At 43.1% G+C, this 24,429-nt stretch overlaps 1 protein-coding gene across 4 annotated transcripts in view; it reads right to left on the reverse strand.

Annotated features, from left to right (window-relative positions):
- The window catches only part of FNDC1 (fibronectin type III domain containing 1), a 308,460-nt gene that overhangs the window by 208,940 nt on the left and 75,091 nt on the right, over nucleotides 1-24,429 (reverse strand). The window lies entirely within an intron of this gene.

The following is a 24,429-nucleotide window of genomic DNA, read 5'->3' on the forward strand; positions in this document are numbered from 1 at the left end:
TCGCAGCCTCAATCTGATCAGTGGCTGGCTCTGCCCTGGAACTAGAAGAGGACATCGGAGAGGCATGACCAGCAGCCATGCAGACTAATGCTGAGTGTGGAAACAGGACAAGGTGGCCATGGGAGGGAAGAAGGGAAAGCACAAGAAGCAGCAGCTGGGGTACAGAAGAGACAGGAGACAGATGTGATGAAAGGGGAGGATGTCAGAGAGAGGAAGACACTGGATGGAAAGGGAGAGGGGAAAATGCTTTATAGATAAGGGGAGAGAAAGAGGGTAGATGGTAAGATGGTAGATGGTTTGGAGAAGAGAAAGAATTGGAAGGTGATGGAAGGGGGAGAATGAAAGGGGAGATGCTGGATAGAAAGGAGAGAGGGAGCAGACACTGCATGGAGATGGGGAGGGGAGGAGAAAGTAAGGTGGCCAATCAATGCTGGATGAAAAATGAAACAGACAGGAGGAAGATATGGATGATAATAATAATAATTATTATTATTTATTTCTTATATACCGCCAAAGCCATAGTAGTTTGAGGCGGTTTACAGTGAAGAAGGACTGGACAATCAGCAAAAGGTTACAATGGTACAATCAGAGAAACTATGTGCCAGAGAAAATGGTACAATCAGGGAAAATGGTACAATCAGCAAAAATGGTACAATCGGCGAAAGATGGAGTAATCAGAGAAAAAGGCACAATCAGAGCAAAAAGCACAGTAAAGAAGGTCAGGACAATCTGCATAAAGGATAAATCTAAAAATGTAAGTATAACAAAGGGAGTTCTTACAGTGGATATAGGCGTTTAGGTTGTAAATCTGGTAAATAGATTAGATTTTAGTAGTTTCCTGAAGTTTAGGTAGGATGAGGCGCATGAGATGATGTGGGCCAGCCAGTTATTGAGCTGACCTGCTTGAAAGGCAAGAGTTCTGTTTAGATATCTTTTGTAGTGGCAGGCCTAAATTTAGAGTAGGATAGCTAAACAGGTGGGTTCTGCGTGTGTGTTTGGATGGGCGGTCTAGGATAAAATGGGGTACCAAGTATAGGGGGGCCGAGCCAAGGATGGATTTGAAACAGAAACAGGCGAACTTGAATTGCACTCTTGCTTCCAAGGGTAGCCAGTGAAGTTTTTGATAGTAGGGAGTTATGTGTTCCCATTTTTTTAGGCCGAAGATCAGTCGGATTGCCGTGTTTTGGATGATTCATAGTTTTTGAGTGGTTTTTTGAAAGATCCCAGGTAAATGATATTGCAGTAGTCGAGTAGACTTAAGATGGAGGATTGCACAAGTAAGCGGAATGAGGGGGCGTCGAAGTACTTTCTGATGGATCTTAGCTTTCATAGGGTGGAGAAGCCTTTTCTGACCAGAAGGTAGGTTTGGGTTTCGAAGGTAAGGTTGCGGTCGAGAGTCACTCCTAGTATTTTTAAGGAGTTTGTTATGGGAAAGACTTCGCCATTCAGGGAGATTGAAGGGTCTTTGATTTTGTCATTTGGACTCGCCAGGAAGAATTTGGTTTTATCTGAGTTGAGTTTCAGTTTGAAATCGGCCATCCATAGTTCGATTTGCGTTAGGATTGTTGCTAGGAGATTGTTTATCTCAGGGGTTATGCTGGTTAGGGGAAAGATTAAGGTGATGTCATCGGCGTAGATGTAGAATTTGATCTTCAAGCTTTGCAGTAGATTACCAAGAGTGACCAGGTAGATGTTGAACAGTGCTGGGGACAGGGGGGAGCCCTGCGGGACTCCGCAGGTGTTGGCCCAGCTGGCGGAATGGGAATTGTCACTGTAAACTTGGTAAGAGAATTTACCTAGGAAACCCTGGAACCATTTTAACACGTTGCCTGAGAGACCGATAGATTCCAGACAGTCCAGGAGAATGGCATGAACGACCAAGTCGAAGGCACTACTGAGATCAAATTGCAGAACTAGTGCGCTTGTGCCTTGACTGAACAGGTTATGAAGGTAGTCTACCATAGAAGCAATGACAGTTTCAGTGCTGTGAATGGATGGAAGGGGAGAGAGGGAGGGGAAAGATGCTGTATAGAATTAGTGAAGACAGATTCTGGATAAAACAGGGGAGAGAGAGGATAGATCTTGGCCCTACTGTACTGCCATATAGGTGCCACCTGCAGCCATAAGGGCTATTGGGGTAGTAGACAGATAGGTATAGTAGATTTTGGGGTGTTTGGGGGGGCTCACCATGACCTGCAAGGGAGTTGTGGTGAGATGTTTAAGTCGCCCAAAGTCAGCAGTGTCTAAAGTCAACTCTCAAAAAAATACATTCAAAATCTATTTTTATACTGCAGGGTGGGTCCATGAGTCTGGATTTCTGTAGCCCAAAAAATGGTAACCCTAGACATTGGCAACATTTTGAATCCCTGTTCAGTCCTTGGTTAGAGCAGAGGGGGACTGGATCACCATTGCAAACTTCATTTAGGTCCTGGAGGGCTTGGGAGTAGGTCAGTGTCTGGAGGTGGAGCTTGCTTATGGGAAGAGGGGTTTGTAGACAAGGCAAGATATATCTTTTTGGGGGGAGGGACTGGAAGGGAGGTTTTGTTGGGGAGGTTTGGAAGGCAGGCGATGTTTCAGGAGACGCAGTGCTGTGGCTGTTCTTCCTAGAGTGGCCACACTACTGGACTGCCAATAGCTCCGCTGCAAATAATGCCACCTCCTGAAGAACGATTCCAAGTTTATTAAAAATTTCTTATACTGCTCAATCGGACTTCTGAGCGGTGTACAATAATAAAAACATCAAACGTCGTACATTTACAAGAATCGGGGTTAAAGACTAAATGACATATGACTAAAGGGGAGGTTAGTAGCTGAAAGACTTCAATCTATGACAAACAGGAACAAAAGGTAAAATGGGGGGAACTACATTATTTGATAGGAAAGAAGAACAAGTAAGGGATAAACAGTAGGAAGTGAAGTAAAGTTACATAATAAAATTGAGCAATGAAGTAATTAAAAAGTTAGCCCTTATAAGGGCAGTTATGTTTCGAAGGAATAGAAATGATTTTTAATTTTGCCTTAAAATGAGGTAGATATTTTTCTTCACGCAGATAATTGGGTATGGAGTTCAAAAGGGATGGTTCTGATACGACAAAGTTATTTAATCGCATAGTATTTATATGTTTTAAAGACAGAATTGTGAGGAGATTCTGGTTCATTGAAAAGTTAGACTCGGGAGAGTCTCTGGACATAGTGTACTTGGATTTCAGTAAAGCTTTTGACAGTGTCCCACACCGCAGACTATTGCACAAGATGAAGTCGATGGGGTTAGGTGAGAAACTAACTGCATGGGTCAACGATTGGCTGAGTGGAAGACTTCAGAGGGTGGTGGTCAACGGCACCCTCTCTGAGACATCGGAAGTGACTAGCGGAGTGCCGCAGGGCTCGGTCCTGGGACCATCCCTTTTCAACATATTCATAAGGGACTTGACCCGAGGGCTTCAGGGTAAAGTAACACTGTTCGCCGACGATGCCAAACTGTGTAATATAGTAAGTGAAAGCAATCTCAAGGATAATATGACGCAGGATTTGATCACGTTGGAAAACTGGTCCTCGACATGGCAGCTAGGCTTCAACGCTAAGAAATGTAAGGTCATGCATCTCGGCTGCGGAAATCCATGCAAAACTTACACCTTAAATGGGGAAACACTAGCTAGGACTTCAGAAGAACGGGACTTGGGAGTAATCGTCAGTGCAGATATGAAGGCTGCCAAACAAGTGGAGCAGGCCTCATCCAAGGCAAGGCAAATGTTGAGATGTATCAATAGAGGCTTCATCAGCCGCAAACCTGAAGTCATAATGCCGCTTTACAGAACCATGGTGAGACCTCACCTGGAATACTGTGTGCAATTTTGGAGACCACACTACCAAAAAGATGTGCTTCGAGCTGAATCTGTCCAGCGAATGGCCACCAGAATGGTCTCCGGACTCAAGAGTCTCTCATACGAAGAAAGACTGGGCAAACTACAGCTATACACACTTGAGGAGTGTAGAGAAAGGGGAGACATGATTGAGACATTTAAGTACATCACAGGTCGTGTCGAGGCGGAAAGCGATATATTCTTCCCCAGGGGACCCTCGGTCACAAGGGGGCACCCGCTCAAACTCAGAGGAGGGAAATTTAATGGTGACACCAGGAAGTATTTCTTCACAGAAAGGGTTGTAGATCACTGGAACAAACTTCCAGTGCAGGTGGTCAAGGCCACCAGCGTGCTAGACTTTAAGAATAAATGGGACATCCACGTGGGATCCCTGTGGGGGTCGAGCTAAGGATCTGGGTCATTAGCACTCAGACTTGATGGGGTGGGTCAGAAGAGTGGGCAGACTTGATGGGCTGTAGCCCTTTTCTGCCGTCATCTTTCTATGTTTCTATGTTTCTATGTTATCGGCAGTCGAGATAGCTAGCACACTCCCCCAATCTGCTGCTGACAACGGCCAAGTACCACCCCCTACCCACATTAAGCAGCTATCAAGAGGTTTTTACTGGCTGTTTCAACACATGTTAGATATTAGCACAAGTCTGAATCAACATCTAACATGCAGTAAAAACCTGCTACAAACTCGATGCATCATAATAAAAGAACCCCTTACATAGCTGCAAAATAAACACACTAATTACAATTTATAAACAACTAAGACAACCTAGATAAAAACAACTGGAGCAAAAAAAAAAAAAAAAAAAAAGGAGGCTGTTTAATATTCTGAGAATTACCGTACAGTGAGTACTGAAGCTATAACCATCCAACCCTACTTATTTTGTAATTTAAGAACAAAAAATATTACGGAGCCTTGCTGAAACGCCAGCACCATATTTCTGCTAACATAATCATTGGCTCTCAGACTTAACACTGTACTTTCGGAAGGAGAGACCTGAGCTTTCTAAGGGCATTATTCATAAGAAAACAGATGTTGCTCTTTATTTTTAAGACTGTTAGCTGGATAACTTCTATGGCTTTTGGCAGTTCAGTACACAAATGTATACAATGGTAGCAACATCTTCGTTTTGGTATGTCATTTGTCACAGTCCGTACATAAATTTTATCTCTACTGTATGTAGGTGATATTCAACTTTCTTCCTAGGGGAAGGCACAGTGCCTAAAGAGACTGAGCACAAAATATGATGCACACATTCAGATGAGGGAAATTAAGTGCACAGTATACACTTCTCCCTCCGTATTTGCGGTTCCAGCAATCGCAGTTTCGATTATTCACGGTTTTTAGTTTGTTGGCTCCTCCCCCCCCCAATGACATCAGCTTGCATAGAGAAATCGCTGATTCCAAGCGTTTACAGAGAAAAATCACCTATTCCCGGCACTTTCTTCACCGTGTGTTGCCTCTCCTTCATGAACAGGCCAGGTCTCCCACCGCGTTATTCGTGGTTTCACCATATTCACGATGGTTTTTAATAGAAAACAGCGAATAACATATGAAAAAGTTATTCGCGGGTCTGTTAATCCCCTATCACAGCGAATACGGAGGGAGAAGTGGATATAGTGGATTACATGAGCACATGAGTAAGAAATACAAGAAACAGTGAGCACCATCAGTAGATTTCTCCAAGCCCACCTTAATAACAATTTATGGACTTTTCCTCCAAGAACTTTCCAAGCCTCATTAGACCCAGCTACACTGACTACTACTACTACTATTTATCATTCTATAGTGCTGAAAGGTGTACACAGCACTATACATTTAACATTCAATAGACGGTCCCTGCAATGAAGAGCTTGCAATCTAATTTGGACAGATAGACAGAACATATCGGGATTGGGGAGTTTCTAGCAGAAGGAATGATATAGATATAGATATCTGACAGAGAGTGGTAGTTAAGAAACATAGAAACATGATGGCAGATAAAGGCCAAATGGCCCATCTAGTCTGCGAATTTCCAGAGTAACCATTATCTCTTTCTCCGTGAGATCCCACGTGCCTATCCCAGGCCCTTTTGAATTCAGACACAGTCTCTGTTTCTACCACCTCTTCTGGGAGACTGTTCCATGCATCTACCACCCTTTCTGTAAAAAAAGTATTTCCTTAGATTACTCCGGAGCCTATCACCTCTTAACTTCATCCTATGCCCTCTCATTGCAGAGTTTCCTTTCAAATGAAAGAGACTCAACTCATGCGCATTTATATCACATACGTATTTATATGTCTCTATCATATCTCCTCTCTCCTGCCTTTCCTCCAAGAGTTGAAAGCAGCTTCAAAAATGTGGAGTTTTAACATAATTTGAATATTGCTAGAAATAGATCATGACGTATTGACTCTGGTGGCCTGTTCCAGGTATATGACGCAGCAAGAAAGAAGGGACAGAGTCTGGAGTTGGCAGTGGAGGAGAAGGGCACAGATATGAAGGATTTACCTGGGGGGAACATAGGGGGAGACAAGTAAGGAAAAATACTGAGGGGCTACAGAGTGAATGCACTTGTAAGTCAGCAAGAGGAGTTTGAACTGTATTCTGAAACGGATAGGGAGCCAATGAAATGACTTGAGGAGAGGGGTAATGTGAGTGTGGTGGTTCTTGCGGAATATGAGTCATGCAGCAGCACTTTGAATGGATTGAAGGGGTGAGAGATGGTTGAGCAGAAGACTTGAGAGTACATTGCAGTAGTCTAAGCGAGAGGTGATGAGAGCATAGATAAGGATTTTTGAAGTGTACTTGGATTTTGTCAATATTATAGAGGAGGAAATGACAGGTTTTAGCAGTTTATTGGATCTGAGCAAAAAAGGAGAGAGAAGAGTCAAAGATTACCCCGATGTTGCGAGCTGACAAGATAGGGAGAAGTTGAGTGTTACCCACAGAAACAGAGAATGGCGAGAGGGGGAGATGAGTTTATGAGGAAAGATAAGGAGCTTGTTTATAGCCATATTCAGTTTTAGATGGTGGTGAGACATCCAAGCGACTGAGATTCAGGCCTTAATTCCTGTAGATATATCTGGTGTAGAGAGGTAGATCCGGGAGTCATCAGCATAGCGGTGATATTGAAAACCATGGTGGGAGATCAGTGTACCGAGAGAACAAGCATATATTGAGGTACACTGATAGAAAGTGGGATAGCATACACTGAAAGTACAATGGGAGAGATAGGAAGAAAACCAGGAGAGAACAGAACCCTGGAATCCCAGCGAGGACAGCGTATCAAAGAGTAGGTGGTGATCAACAGTATCAAGATAGATTGAGAAGAATGAGGATAGAGCAGAGGCCATTGGATCTGGCCAGGAACAGGTTGTTAGAGGCTTTAGCAAGAGTGTATCACAGCCACCTGCAGGAAACCCCAGAGTGTGATAATGCTCTGAATGAAAACATATTTTCTCAGATTTTTTTTTTTAATGTACTACTTATTAACTTCAATGTGTTTCCCCAGACTAATTTTTCAAAAGAATAAATAACCAATTCTCATTTACCTGTTCCACTCCACTTATTTTACAGACTCATATCAGATCCTGGGCTTCTTTAACCAGTTATGAGGCCCTGGGCAAACCTTTGAGGATCTCTACTCCCCCCCCCCTTTTTCTAAGTCCAACTGGATAGTTTCATTACCTCTGTGCCAGCCAAGCCACTACCTGGCAAAAAAAGAGAGCAACACAGTGTAAAGGCATGAAGCCGCTGATGTCCCTGCTAGTCCTGCCCCTCAAAAACAGGAAATGTAAAAAGAAGGACTGCCAGCAGCTCCATGGCTATATGCCATTTTTATTTCACCGGGAAGCAGCAGGGCTGGAGAGGGTGATTGGATTATGGAATGGGCCCTGTGCTCAGGATCATTTTTATCCTAGGATAAAAGGTGCTGGTACTCATACAGGGACAACCTTAGTGGACAGGTTGACTACCATGGCTCCATCTCTACAGTACAAAAATTGCCCCAAAAGAAAAAAATCAGGTACTTGAAAGACACAATAATATAAGCAGGGTATGCCCTAGAGCAGGGGTCGCAAAGTCCCTCCTCGAGGGCCGCAATCCAGTCGGGTTTTCAGGATTTCCCCAATGAATATGCATTGAAAGCAGTGCATGCACATAGATCTCATGCATATTCATTGGGGAAATCCTGAAAACCCGACTGGAATACAGCTCTCAAGGACCGGAGTTCCCTACCCCATATCATTCTCAACTCAGCTGTAGTTCAATGTATTTCTTCCCATTAGTCGATTGTAGCAATCCCCTTCCCATTGGCTCGGCCATATTGGGTACATGGAGGTTGCTGGAGATGACATGTTGAATTATCCCTGATCTCATGAAGCCAAGAAACTTGGGTTATGAGTCGTAGGGTGCTCAAAAATAATATGCTGTTGGCACTGCCAAAATATATATTCAGAGCAAGCAGGAGGATCCACACTATACACTCTTATTACAGCTCTCCTTACTGACCATTAACTAGTTTGTTTCCAGATGTCCTCCATTATATATATGGAGGAGAGTGTGGCATAGTGGTTAGAGCAGGGGTCCCCAAAGTCCGTCCTTGAGGGCCGAATCCAGTCGGGTTTTCAGGATTTCCCCAATGAATATGCATGAGATCTATGTGCATGCACTGCTTTCAATGCATATTTATTGGAGAAATCCTGAAAACCCAACTGGATTGCGGCCCTTGAGGAGGGACTTTGAGATCCCTGCCCTAGAGCATTACAGGCAACATGGTTCCCTAGCCTCCACACTTAAAAACAGAATAAGCTTAAATTCAAATTTATAAATTAAGGAGCACCCTCAGCGTGAGTTTGAAAGCTCTTAAGAGCAGCTCAGCAGAGCCGTTCTGATGCTTAAAAAAGCAGAGTTGGCAAACACAGAGCATGCAATGCTACTCCCACCAGCCACACACCATCATTTAGGTGCTCCTGTGTGCTTAATAAGTGCAATTTCAGTGCAAACACGTGCCAAATAAATAAATATGTGAAATACCAATAAGAAGGCAGCAGTAAAGCATATAAAAGGGATATATACATAGAATTAATAAAAACCATGCAAAAACTGGATATACTCAGGGAAAAAATATTACAGTTAACTTATGTAACCTGTAAAATAATGACTCTGACTCTGTCAGATTGACTGTTAAGGTTCTAAATATAAGCACATATTCTGCATCCACAGAAACCTTCCTGACACAATAATGGGTACAGAGCAGAAGCAGGACATTTCCCCCTATTTATTTATTTATTCATTTTTATAGCCCGTCCTCCCCAGAAGCTCAGAACGGGTTACAATAAAATAAAATAAGGTACTTAGAACTTCCCTATCTGTCCCAAAGGCTCAAAATCTAGCTAAAGTACCTGAGTAAACAATTAATAAATAAAAAAAAATTAAAGATATAACAAATTTCCAAAAATGGTGAGGAAAGGATTTAATTCAAATTTTAAAAAGTGGGAGAGAACTTGAAAGATCTCCTAAAGCGCCTCCAGTTTAATATTAGTCAGAACCTGAATAAGTGCCAGAGCCAGCACAAGTCCAGTTATTCCTGGATATTCTATGTTGGTGCCTGGGTGCTGTCCAGAATTGAAAAGCCAGGTCTATTTAGCTGATGACGATTAGTACTTAAAAAATAGCTGACCGCTGCTGGCAGAATATCAAATAGTAATTATATAAATGTCACTTGTTAAACTAGCTTCTATTTCAATTTTTCTCTGATAAATCTTGCCTTTTATAATACCGTTATAGAGAATTATACAATGCATAGTGAATCTATTTAAAATGTGTATTGCACATATTCTTCAAACATATGTTTCATATTATATGCAAAAAATTAAAAAGGAAAGACTGCAGAGTGTTTGGGGTATCTGAACAAGTTTGTCAAATGTTTTATATCAGTGGCATCGACTATATTGGCACAGTACTTCAGCTACAGGCCAAAATCTGTCACATATATTATATCTGGGTAAGATCACTGCCAATGTAGAGAAAACATCAATTTCCACTTAGGGTTCAGGAGATATGCCAGGACAAATTTGTGTCTACATTCAATTCTGCTTTTGGCCAAAGTGGCAGAAGGAGTCTGTTGCTTGTTCTGCCTCTTAAAGCAGAATGCATGCCTGTCATGGGGGCCAGGTCTTACCAAGTCATCAAATCCATGTTAGAAGATTGCATATATCACTTGAAATACTCCTTAAAGTGGAGCTCAAGTTGGTCAGCCTCCCTGTTGCCTTTTTCTAGTTCAGTATACAGCGCTCTATCAAGAAATCTCAGTGTATCGCAAACTGTATGCCGCGGCACACCGAGACACCGGCAAGGAGGTGATTGACGTGTGGCAGGTGCCTGTCATGGCAAGCGCCACTTACGGAATTAGCCCCAGAGGATCCCTAAACAGAAAGAGGATAAAATAAAAACATGGCTGTTCAAGTGTAATGATGGACAAGAGCGGTGCTTGTTCACCAACCACAGTAGTTGGGAACTAAGTGGGACAAACTTCTACGATCTGTATCACGTAGGTGACAAAAGACAGATGAAGATCAAGTTTATGTACTTTATATCACATTAACATCATACTCTATGCTTTGAGTGAGAGTGCTGTGCATCTCAAGAGGGAAGGGAAGACATCTTAATGTTGAAATTTGCAATTTAAATGCTGTTAGCAATTTTGTTTGGTTTAAACATAAGTTCTTCCAAGACTGTGTCACATTTAACTGCCTATGAGCTCCTTTTTTAAATGGAGGCAGAGGTTTCTACCCCAGGCCAGCAAGGTAAATGCTTCGACACTCATAGGAATTCTACGAGCGTCAAGAGCACTTACCTCGTCAGCCCACGGTAGAAACCTCCACTGCTGTCTAATAAAACCCATCTTATATGTGGTTGGCATGATGGCAAATTGCCAACCAGTGGATGGACCATGTGGGTATTTATCTGCTGTCATTTACTATGCTGCCACATAAAAATAACTTTTAAGCACACCTACATGGATTACCTATACATGTTACATCTTATGAACTCCAGAAGGAAGCCCTCTTTGGCACGATGCAACTACTACGGCGAACTTCAGCAGCTGATTTGAGAGACTGACAACGTGCTCATAACCAGACTTGGAAGCGAGGTTAATTACTGGCATGGTATTTATTAAATTCAATTTCTATCCCGTCCTCCCAGGAGCTCAGAACAGGTTACAAGCTAACATTCACAGTACGTTACATTGGACAGTACATTTGGCAATACCATACAATACAGTAGCATAATGACAAGGTTGGACAGAACAGTAAAGGACAGCTTGGGGTGGAGACCTATAAGGGTCATTTTTTCCCCATCCCAAAATTAACCCATTTAGAGGCATTGCCCCAATAGAAATACATCTGTACTCCCCTTCTCTTACTGAGACACATTCTACCCCAAGTTTCCCCCACCTTGTCCCACACATAGGTATGTCTAAGTCTAAATGGAGGAAGGAACGTTGTATCACACTCTTAGGAATAATTGTGTAAACATTTTCTGTTTGTAAAAAGGGCTTTTATAAAATTACCCAAGTTATGTGCATAAAACCAAACGTCATACCAAGAGGGCATGTACTTTTACACCACCGGCATGTGGAATCAAAGCTTAGGTGCAGCACCGGCAGAGTTTATAATTTGTGAATATAAGAATTGCCGCTGCTGGGTCAGACCAGTGGTCCATCGTGCCCAGCAGTCTGCTCACACGGCGGCCCTCTGATCAAAGATCAGTGCACTAACTGAGGCTAGCCCTACCTGCGTACGTTCTGATTCAGCAGGAACTTGTCTAACTTTGTCTTGAATCCCTGGAGGGTGTTTTCCCCTATGACAGACTCCAGAAGAGCATTCCAGTTTTCTACCACTCTCTGGGTGAAGAAGAACTTCCTTATGTTCGTACGGAATCTACCCCTTTCAACTTTAGAGTGCCCTCTTGTTCTCCCTACCTTGTGTGCAATTTATAAAATACTAGCTGATGTTGCCCGGATATAAATTCCCTTGAGGAACATTCATTTGAGGATTAACATCACACAAATTTTCAGTTTTCACTTTCTGTTTAGGCTTCACCACACCACAGCTGCACTTCCTTATATACTGTTAGATGACTGTGTGACATGATTCCCAAAGCTGGCACCTCTCCTCCTCTCTGCCCTCCCCCCTGCCCTCCCACCCACCCCAGCCTCTTCCCATTCTACTCCTCCACGTGTACGCCCCCTTCCCTTCCCCCATACCTAATGTGACCATTTATTTTTTTCATCAAAACGGGAGATCTATTGTCAGTCCCGCCCCCCAATCCTGCCCTAGCCCTGCCCCAATCCCGCCCCCAAATTCTTCCATTCATTTTTCATGTACACTATTTTATTAATTCATAATGGTGACCATAAAATTTTAAAAAAACACACTATACGCACACATATCCCTGCCGACTCTCCTGCCCCTCAGAAGCAGTATGCAGATGCCCTGGAGTAACTCTTGCCGCGCCAACTCTCTTGCTCTGCCACCATTCCCTGCAGTGCAAGCCCATGGTTTTAACCCATGGGTTTAAAGCAGGGATGTACAGCATGTTTTGGTCTGTTCCAGAACACGCCGCAGTGCAGTGAGGGCGTGGGCGGGGCAGGTTCCATAACTACTCTTCTCTCACAGATAAGCTGGATAGTTCCCCCCTCCCCTCCCGATGCACATGAACCAGCTTTTTAAAAGAGGCTGCAGCAAGTCCCGGTGAAGAAGGGGAGACGAGATCGGGCCCGGCTCAGCCCTCAATCATGTCTGCCTTTGCCTGCCTGGACTACTCCACCCCCCTCCCCCTTTGTTTTGACCTCGCTTGTGCAGGAGAGCGGTGCATGCGCGGATCACATGTATAGCCAACAATGATGGCCTGCACATTGCTTGTGGGCGTTTGTCCGATTAGATAATTTGTATGGGAAGCCTTTAGTGGATCAGTCGCCCGGCAAGATTCAGCCACGGATCAGACCTGGATCGGACAGGTAGGGGGGCATTAGTGAATCTAGCCCTAAGTGATATCATTCCCCAAGCTTCACACCATTGGTCAAAGCAATATCTGTCTTTTTCGATGATTCTTTACATGTCACCCCCTTCCCACCCCCAAGTATTTTTTCCCATATAGTAATTGATATGTATACCAAGTTTGATTAAAATCTGTTCATACGTTTTGGAGTTATGCTGGAACATACATACATACATCCAATTTTATATATAGATAGATGCGCTTACACACACCTGTCATTTACACACTAACATTTCTGCCTGCTCTTGAGCATGAACAATGTCCACAGCTTCAATCTTGCCACAATTTTTGGCAATATACCCCCAGTATTTTATAAAGACACATAGAGGGACATTTTTGAAAAAAACGTCTAAGTCCAACTTGGACGTTCACAGCTGGATGCCCAAAGCTGGAGGAACAGAAACAGCCATTTTCAAATGGTAAACTGCTGGACGTCCAAATATATAATTTTTTGGAAAATCGTCTACTTAGGCATCTTGGCCACTGGGACGTCTAGGCCACCAGAACATCTAACTTTATATCCCTTTTTCGATCAGAAAAACATCCATACTGAAAACATCCAAATGCAGACCATTTGGACATGGGAGGGGCCAGAATAGTAATGGACTGGCCACATAGACATCCCGACAAAGCAATGGGGCACTGCTTTGAACTTCACATAAAGGGTACCAGATGTATATCTCATCATAACCCCTTTATAATCTAGGTGAGCCCCCAAAACCTACTATACCCACCTGTGTACCACCCCAAAAGCACTTATGGCTGCATGTGGTACCTATATGGCAGTATAGTAGGGTTTGGTTGGGCTCACGCTTTCTACTATAAATTTAGTGGTTAGAGTGGCTTATGGGCCTGGGTCCTCCTCTCTGTGGTTCACTAGTCCACCCACCATACCAGATGCTGCTGTTTTAGAGACCTTTTTGGTCTCATGTTTTTTTTTTGTGGTGGAAGGGGGTCAGTAAGCACTGGGGGAGTGTCACGTCCAAGTGCCGATTTAGGATGATTTAAATTTTTTTATTATGAGCCCTATAGGCCTATCTTAAGAATATAGGTAACAAATAGGTACCATTTGCTGGAGACCAGATATAAAATATCTCTCTAAGTCATTTTCATACCTATGCAGCCACATAAATGCATAGATAACCCTTATAAGAGTAAAAGCAAGTGCCATGACATGATGGCATGTAGTTTGCCAGAAGGCATATACAAAGATGGTGTTTGGCAAGCCAATGGGCAGAGTTCACAAGTAGAGAATGACATGGGGACTAATTTTTCCCCATCCCTGCAGGAACTCAATTTTCCCGTCCTGTCCCTGTCCCTTTCCTGTAAGCTCTGCCTTAACCACACAAGCCTCAAACACTTACGATTTTAAAGCATTTGAGGCTTGTGCAGATGAGGACAGAGCTTGCAGGAATGGGGCAGGAAAAGAACTCGTGGGGACGGGACAGGAAAATGAGTTCACATGGGGACAGGGAAAAATTTGTCCCCATGTCATTCTCTATTCACAAGTTCACTAATCTATTTGGGTACTTAAATAATCAGGGCATGGACATTTTCACATGTTTGAAAACAAGTGTAAGAGTCTATGCTTGCAGAAAGGCAAAATTTCTGCCACTTGCACTAGTATTTTATAAAGACACACAGGTACCTATGTATCTTAATAAGACGGTGCCTATTTGCCTTCTTAAATCATGATTTCTTTCCATTCCCTCTGTGTGGTTGTCCTTGAGCGTACTTACACATGTGTTCTTATATCTGTGTGTAAGTGCATCTGTTTGGGTATGAGTGTATATCTGTGTTGGGTCTGTGTGTGTTTGAGGCCAGGAGAGGACCACCTGTTTGAAAGGAGCAATTCCCTATCGGCTATGTTTTCACATATCAAAGTTTCTATGCTACAGAAGCTAGAATTGCTTCTTACATAAAAATATGTTATGCCATTTTTTTGTGTGGGTGGGGGGGGAAGGCAATTTTACTTCTCTGGCAATTAAAAGTCTGATCTGGTCCATTTTCAAATTCATTTTAACTGGTTTTTCCCCATGCCAAATTTAGTCTTGCTCCATTAAATTTTTGGAGAGTTATTTTGCCTCCAGACAGACAAACAGGCAGATATTCTCCACCCTTTATGTATAATTTCTTTCTGTCATCCATTGGCTTAGAAAGAACAAAAAAAAAAAGTGAAGTAGCTGGAACATGCCAAATAGCCCTGGGGAGTCATTACTTGAAAGTTCACAATCTGAGCTATAACTTGTAAAAATTCTGAATGAAGTAAACGCGTTGAAGGATTTAAGCATATAAAAAGTCAATTATAAATGAGCTTGAGCAAAGTGAAAGATTTTGGAAAGTACAAATACAGTACAAATGCCACAACTAATAGGATTTGCTTTATATGCCACGTATTTGGGGGCATTTCTATAACTGGCACATAACATTTACATGCCCATTGTATACATAAATGTTTAGAATGGCTTATTCACACAAATGGGTACACCTACACATATACTGGGTGATGCCCACCCAAAAAATTAACCCCCTAGAGCAGTGTGCTTCAATACAAAGCCTGGGAACCATTGGTGGCCCCCATTGTCTTTCTGGCGGGGGTAGGGGGGGGTGTTCTGCTAATCTGCCTCTCTACCCAAGCTCAGGACAGAAAGCGGATGTTGGGAGGGGGGAAGAGCAACATGCTTGAAAGGCAAGGCATTTCTTGGTAGACAAAAGAGAATACATGTTGAAATGCTTCAAACCTTTAGGATACCCCCAATGAATTTTGAAGTTGGGCTGGTAAGGATGGATGTCACTGGCACACGCTAGTCTGCAGTGTCCTGGCCCCATATGGGAAGATATCTGGTGTCTCTCCTTCAGCTCATTAGAATCCAAAGTGGCCTCAGCTTAAAAATTCATATTGCTATTAAACAACATTTAATTATCTTAAGCTATGTTGATATTATTGACATTTTAGCAGTACTACCTAGCAGTTTTTGTATGTTAAAAATCTTTCAGCTAATACACAATCAAATGACGTCATTCAAATGAATCAATTAACAATGTGTCAGAATTTCACAGTTACTGTGAAATATGCTCAGTGTCCAACTCCAGCTATAACACAGGCTTTTCAGTCCTTGTGGGAAGTTCTTAACAGCCTTGTGGATTGATCGATTGATTAGTCCCTGTATCAGGCTGTCCCATATCACATGCAGTACTTTCTTGGGTCTGCTACTGTTTGCAGCTTTGGATGGAGCTCCAACAATGCTCCCCAGACAAAAGTCAACAACAGGAAGCTGTTACCCCCCTTATTATATATATATATTTTTTATTTTTATTATTTTTTTTTTATTTTTTCAAATAATGGTAAATTTGCAGTGCAAACATTTTTGAATGCCTAAAAATCTCTAGGTGGTCACTTTAAAAAGCCTGTAATTTTGCCGTGTTTACAAATAATCTCATTCCACTCAGCACATAAATGTACATAATAACAACAAATAAAGCTTTAAATTTTCAAGTTGAAATTCCAAGTAGTTGCTGAGAAAACAGAAAAAAACTCCAGGGAGGTTACTCTTTTTTTTTGCCTTACTGTAAGTGCCAAAATTCCACTATTCTTCAATACCCACTTAAATAGTGCATATTTGGAAGGGGAGTATACACATGGGCAAAGCTTCGGTGGACGTGCAGGAAAGAAAGGGAACCTGAAGTAGCCCATTTAAAGGGGACCGCAGAAGAGCTCCAAGAGCAGCACAAAGCCCAAGTAGAGGGGCTAGAAGTGCTATATGTCCAGGAAGTGGCAGAAATGGCCACAGAGTTGAGGCTGGAAGGCACCTCCCTAGATGTCATTTGATCAGAGATGTGTTGATGTGTAAGGTTGTTTTGTCTAACAATGTATTTGTGTGTTTATTGTAACCCGTTTAGATTTTTGTGATGTGTGGGATATAAATATTTTAAATATATAAATAAGATGGGACTTAAAACACAGTCCGGGCGGAATGTGTCATATATAGTCAGGGGGGAACTTCTGCTGCCACTAGAACCTTCTCACTGATTATACTAGCCATATTCAATGTTCTACCAACTCCTTGAGTTTTCTGTCCCATTCTGGAATGTACTAGATCTCTCCTACCAGGTGCCAAGAAACAGAGAGTTCAACCAGAGAACACAGACCTTCTGAAAATATGTAGGATCTAGAAGAAACTCTGAGCCTTACTTAGCCACCCAGGTTCAATAGTAAAGGGTGTACTGGTAGTGAGAAGTGAAGTGTTTGGTGAACCCTCCGGGTTTCCCTTGGGAGTGAAGTACTGTATGCAGGAATCAGTCAGCCTGTCTTGCCTGGATCCTCAGAGGGTTTGGGGAGCCCTCTGAATCTCGGCAAGAAGCCGGGATTCAGAGGGCTTCTTTCCGGGAAGAGAATCAGTTAGACTGGTAGATTTCCGTAGGCCTTTTCAAGATTAAGTTGAAGACTTTCCTATTCATAGACGCTTTTGAGACATAACTGCCTTCATTAGGGCAACAATTTATTCGTTATTTTTCAGGTCTACCCTTTCCTTATTGTTCTTCCCTTATTTGTTCTTTTCTTTACTGATTGTAGTTCTCCCCTTCTTCCTCTTGTTTGTCTGGTGTATGTACGTTTGTTTTTACTGACATATCCCCCGTAATGATATGATGTTTTTAATCAATTAATTTTATGTCATTGTATGCTGACAATGAATTTTATTGTACACTTCCCCCTCCACATTCGCAGTTTCTCCATTTGCGGTTTCATATAATCCCGATTTTTTCTGGGGAGGGGGAAAATTAAAAAAGCAGTCTTAATTTTAAAATAACCCATATTTTTTCCTCCCTGCCGCCTTCCCGGTCTTATCTGGTGGTCCAGAGGGCTTTCGGGGTAGGAAAGATCTTCCTACGCTCCTGCCCCGTGCAGATCGCCATGAGGAAATAGCTGCTGTGAGTTCCCGTAGTCTCTCAAGACTACGTCAGGAACTCCCTACAGCCATTTCCTCATGGCGATCTGCACGGGGCAGGAGCGTAGGAAGATCGCCCCTGCCCCGAAAGCCCTCTAGACCACCAGGTAAGGCCGGGAAGGCGGCAGGGAGGTGGGGGTGGGTCAGAGCTGGATAATCGTGGTTTTCGCCATTCGTGGTCCGGCTCTGCCCGTATCCCCCGCGAATGACGAGGGAGAAGTGTACACCGCTTTGAATTTCAGATTAAGCAGTATAACAAATCACTAAAAATAAGTGGTATAACAAATTAAGCGGTATAACAGATTAAACAGTATAACAAATCACTAATAATAAAACTCTAAGCGCGCATGCGCACTTCAAACTTCGTGTTCCCTGCGTCCGGGATCTGTAACTCCGTGTCAGTAGAATGCTACTGCATACAGAGTTTGGCAACCACGGACGCAGAGAACACACCGGAGACTCCCCCCTCCCACCCTCACTCACTCTAAGGCCCCATGCCAGATAACAAACCGCCGCTGCCGCTGCTGCTCTTCATTCACATCTGCCCTCCTCTTCAAAGCAGCCTGCTGAGGATCGCTGGCTGGCTGTAGCGAACCTCGCAGGCCGCTCTCCACCTCAGTAGCACATTCCCTCTGACGCGATCCTGTACGTCAGAGGAGGGGCGGGATCGCGTCAGAGGGACCGTGCTACCAAGGTGGAGAGCGGCCTGCGAGGTTAAAAAGAAATTTTTTTTTTTAAGCGACAGAAGTCGTGACAGGAGGCTGCTTCTCCTGTCACTACTATCAGGGCTCTGCCCCGACTCAATTGCTTTGAGATGGGAGTTTGCATGTAAATGATTTGCACCTCCATGCAAATCATTTGCATGCAAACTTGATAGTGAATCAATTGCTGTTTTAAAATCGGCCAGGAATCAGCCAACAGCGATTGACTCCCTATCTTTTAGTGAATCTGGGCCAAAGTTGTTCAAAGTTATTAAATCACAAGAGGACTGTGAAAAATTGCAAGAGGACCTGGTGAGACTGGGCATCACAATAGCAAATGATGTTTAATGTGAGCAAGTACAAAGTGATGCATATGGGAAAGAGGAACCTGAACTATAGTTATGTTATGCTGGGTTCTATGTTAGGAGTCACTGCCTAGGAAAAGGATCTACAGTAGGTGCCATTGTTGAGGATACGTTGAAACCCTCAACTCAGAGCAACTTAGAAAGCCAATAGAATGTTAGGAATTATCAGGAAAGGAAAGGAAAACAAAGATGAAAATGTTATAATGCCCTTGTTTCGGTCTATGGTACAGCTGCACTTGGAATACTGTGTGCAGTTCTGGTAGCCATATCTCAAAAAATATATAGTGAAATTAGAAAAGATACAGAGAAGGGTGACAAAAATGATAAAAGGGATGGGATGACTTTCCTATGAGGAAAGGCTTAAGCTCTTCAGCTTGGAGATGGCTCAGGGGTGATATGAATGAGGAACTGTATATAAAATAAAGTATGGATTGGAAAGAATAGATGTGACTCGCTTGTTTACTCCAAAAAAATACTAGAACCAGGGGGAATGCAATTAAGCTACTAAGTAGTAGATTTAAAACAAACCGGAGAAAATATCTCTCCACACCACATGTAGTTAAACTCTGGAATTCATTGCCGGAGAATGTGGTGAAATCAGTTAGCTTAGCGGGATTTTTTTAAAAAGTTTGAATAATTTCCTAAAAGAGAAGTCCAGAGGCGATTATTGAGATGGCTTGGGGAAATCCGCTGCTTATTCTTAGGATAAGTGGCATAAATTCCGTTGTACTACTTTGGATTTAGCTAGGTGCTTAGGACCTGGGTTGGCCACTGTTGGAAACAGGATACTGGACTTGACGGACCTTCAGTCTGCCCCAGTATGGCAATTCTTATGTTCGTATGTTCTTAATCTTATCTATATTGTACAAGCATGCTGACTGCCCTCTGGCAGATCAGGGAAAATAAATTTCTTAAGGCTGAATGATTTACAATTTATCACCCACCAGCAATCTCTACATCATCTTGCTCTGTTTGTCTAAGATCTCCAGGACTGGTGCCATCTAACCTGTGCCTGCCTGCCTGCGGAGTGAGTAAAGTAAACAGCACTGATAACAATTTTTCAAATATATACGGCAGTTATCACCTGCACTGACAGGAAAGAGCTGCATGAATACTACTGTAACAGTTTTAACATCTTCTGAGAGGAAGAAGTGTTTTCTATAAAGTTAAAGTCCCAGTTGAAAGATCCTGGAGTACTGTGTTCAATACTGGTCGCTGTACCTCAAAAAGGATATGGCGGTACTCGAGGGAGTGCAGAGGAGGGCGACTAAACTGATAAAAGGTATGGAAAATTTATCATACGCTGACAGGTTAAAAAAGCTGGGGCTGTTCTCCCTGGAGAAGAGACTTAGAGGGGACATGATAGAAACCTTCAAAATCCTAAAGGGCATAGAGAAAGTGAATAAGAACAGATTCTTCAAACTGTGGGGAGCCACAAGCACTAGGGGTCACTCGGAGAAATTGAAAGGGGACAGGTTTAGAACAAATGCTAGGAAGTTCTTTTTTACCCAGAGGGTGGTGGACACATGGAACAAGCTTCCAGAGGAGGTGATAAGCCAGAACACTGTACAGGGGTTCAAGGAAGGTTTGGATAGGTTCCTGGAGGATAAGGGGATAGAGGGGTACAGATAGAACTTGAGGTAGGTTATAGAAATGGTCAGTAACCACTTCACAGGTCGCGGACCTGATGGGCCGCCGCGGGAGCGGACCGCTGGGCAGGATGGACCTCTGGTCTGACCCAGTAGAGGCAACTTCTTCTTATGTTTATCTGCTGTGCTATGAACTTCAAGCAAGTTTCAGTAAAGGTTCTGGTTCAGATAAGAGACATTGAGTTGGCTCAATTATTGTGTGGCATTTATTTGCCAAAGGTCTAAAAGTCCTGCTTATTCAGCCTCTTGGTGTAAACCAGTCTTGGCCATATCTCTCAGCCAAGAAGGATGATTGTGTACCTGGTCCCTGGACTTACTTTAAGTAAGTAAGTAAATGTAAAGCTAGCTAACCTCTTCATAACCCCTAATTTCTTATGATGTCCTTCCCTCATTTATTGAATTTACCTGTAAACCGTGCCGAGCTCTATCTTTATGGAGATGATGCGGTATACAAACTTAAGGTTTAGTTGACCTACCTAACTACAATTACAATCGGGGGTTTCACGTGGTAAAATTTTTAGTTACTGTAGCTTAACATGGCATTTTACTGTGCAGTAGCTGCATCTTTTAACATTGGGGGCATTCCTATTCTTTTTTTATGGTAGGTCATGTGTTATTTAGATTAACACACTGTATCTGCTCCTGGTTAATACAGATGCACTTTCTCAGAGCCTCCTGATTAGAAGGCAGTAAGTGGCCCCAGGTTAACTTTGCATTAGGAAGTTAGAGGACCATATTCTACATATGGCACCAACTAGAACGATGCTTAGCGTGATTCTATAAAAGATATGTGCCATTTATAAAAATTGAGCTAAGCAGCAGTGTGTGCATAACTTTTAAACACAGAAACATGATGGCAGATAAAGGCCACATGGCCCATCCAGTCTGCCCATCTGCAGTAACCATTATCTCTTTCTCTCTCTAAGAGATCCCATGTGCCTATCCCACACTTTCTTGAATTCAGACACAGTCTCTGTTCTACCACCTCTTCCGGGAGACTGTTCCACGCATCTACCACACTTTCTGTAAAAAAAGTATTTCTTTCTATTACTCCTGAGCCTATCACCTCTTAATTTCATCCTTTGCCCTCTCACTCCAGAGCTTCCTTTCAAATGAAAGAGATGTAGGTATTTAAACATCTCTATCATATCTTCCCTCTCCTGCCTTTCCTCCAAAGTATACAGATTGAAATCTTTAAGTCTGTCCCCATACGCCTTATGACGAAGACCATGCACCATTTTAGTAGCCTTCCTCTGGACCGACTCCATCCTTTTTATATCTTTTGGAAGGTGCAGCCTCCAGAATTGTACACAATATTCTAAATGAGTGTAAGCCATTAATGGGACATCTATGGCACTAACTCCTCCTGTGTGTTCCAAAATTATTTTACTGCCCCATGCAACCATGTATTCAATATCCACACTTCAAATGAGACTCTGTTATATCAACCATTATTTGAAAAATCTGACTTTCCCTAGATAGCTGGCCTTAAGACCCCAAACATAGCAGGAGTGAATCAATCCCTGAGTTTCCAAGCTTGAGATGGGATGAAAAATTGGAATCAATCACAGATGAAACCTTTAGGAGGGGCATAAATATCTAATCAGGCTACACAAAAATACACCCTGGAGATTTAAGTAGAATTCTAATGGCTTTCTGTGTGTGTGTTCCAGTAACAAGTATGCTACGTGGCAGCAAGCTGGGAAAGCTTTTGAAACCGAGATACAATAAAATATTAAGATCTCTTAGCCAAGAAAAACAGAGGCATGTCAGTTCACCATAAATTAATCAAAATTGAGTCATAGTTTTAATTGCATAAGAAAACCTTTGGGAATAAAAATGATGGAGTATATTCCTCTGAGGCAGGGGTGCCCAAAAGATCGATCGTGATCGACCAGTAGATCACAAAGGCAACGTAAGTCGATCACAGATCCCATCCCAGGCTCCACAATAGACACGTGTTGCCATTGCGTTCTGTTCTCTCTGCTTCCCCGACACCAAGCCAGGCGCGTACAAGCGCCAGACCCACAACCTTCCCTCTTCCCCCCCCCCCCCCATGTCAATTCTGACATCAGAGAGGAAGTTCCAGGCCAGCCAATTGCTGCCTGGCTGGCCTGGAACTTCCTCTCCGATGTCAGAATTTATGTTGGGGGAGGGAAGGCTATGGCCTGGCACCTGGCCTGGTGTCGGGGAAGCAGGGAGAATTCAGCAGCGGAGGCTTAGGGAGGCAGGGTGAGAGACAGACAGAAAGAAAGGGGGGGCAGGGAGAGAGAAAGAAAGAGGGGGGGAATTTTGGGTTGGATAGTGTTGCCTTATATTGAAGAGTACCAGTATGACTGTTTATGTTTTGGGGTGGGGATTTGGCTATCTGGTGTATTTGCCATTGTGAAAATTCAATAAAACTTGTTAAAATAAAAAAGTAGTTGGGAGGGAGCAGAGAGCAAGAAAGAAAGGGGGCAGGGAGAAAGAATGAAAGGGGACAGGGAGAGAGGAAGAAAAAGTTGGACTCAAGGAAGGACAGAGAGAGAGAGATGTTGGTTGGGGAATAGAGGTCTGGAGGTTGGTTGGGGAATAGAATGAGGTCTGGAGGAGAGGCAGAAAGAAAGAAATATTGAATTTACAGTCAGAAGAAGTAAGTGCACCCGGACAGATTTCTAAAACCCAGCAGTATGTCCGGGTTTTGGAAAGCATATGCGTGCGATGTCATTGCATCACATCCGCGCATGCTCGGAGACCCTCCAGATGTGGTCCCAAGCTCTGGGGGAAAAAAGAGTCAAGGTTCGACTTCAGGCGGGGCTGGGTTCAGAATGGGGTGTGACTGAGGGCAGAATGGGGCGGGGCCACATGTCCTCTTTTTAAGGAGGAATGCCGGTAGCCCTAAGTTAGGCGCCTAGACTGGCCCACTTAGCCGATCTAGGCATCTAACTTAATTGTTTGTAATTGGCTTAATCAGTGCTGATAACTGAAAGTGCCATTAAACACCAATTAAAACACAATAAAAAAAAAATTAGCAGGTAGACGCCTACCACTTCAAAGCAGGCATCTAAACTGAGATACCTACCAACAAGTAGGCATGGCTAGGGGAGGATTTGGGGCAGTGTGTGGGCATGAAATGACTTAGGCACCTACTTTAGGTACACTCATTTAGGCCAAGAAACCCTGGCCTAAATGGCAGTGTGCCTAAGGATTCAATGCCTACCTGTGCCTAAAAATGCATGATCCTATAAACAGTGCCAAGTGGAGAATTGACAGCCATGCTGAATGGCACCTCAGAGTTAGACACCATTTATAGAATCAGGGCCCATGGGCTCAATGCTCAAAGCATACCAGGCTTGCGACATTTAATTTAGATTGGTTTTATCCATTCTAAATGAAACCTTTGTTTGCTGCTAATGCACAGAGGCTTTTGGCCACTGCATAAACATGCACGGAAGCAGTGATCAAAAGTATTAGGCTAATGAGCTGGTTAGCATTAAAATGAGTTTGTTAGCAATTCCGTGCACTGCTAAGAACAATGGCTCATGGAAATTTCCTGCCCTAATGACTACAACCTACCGACCGCTCCAGAGCGATCGGTAGGTTTGAATTGTTAGGGCAGGCTAACTTTTACAGCCACACTTGCTTTATAACATCTCATCTGGAGGCAACAGCAGCTAGATAATGACATGGTGAGAAAATTCATCACCGTTCCCATCCCCGCGGGAAACCATCTCCACGTCATTCTTTAAGGCGAGAGGGGAGAATCAGAGTATGAATAGGAACAACCACTGACCCTCAAGCTGGTATAGAAGGACCGAGGTTGAGAGAGACACTAAAGAATGACACGGGATGGTTTCACGCAGTTATCTG

The sequence above is a fragment of the Geotrypetes seraphini genome, chromosome 3 (assembly GCF_902459505.1).
Source record: "Geotrypetes seraphini chromosome 3, aGeoSer1.1, whole genome shotgun sequence".
In the NCBI taxonomy this organism is placed as follows: Eukaryota; Metazoa; Chordata; class Amphibia; order Gymnophiona; family Dermophiidae; genus Geotrypetes; species Geotrypetes seraphini.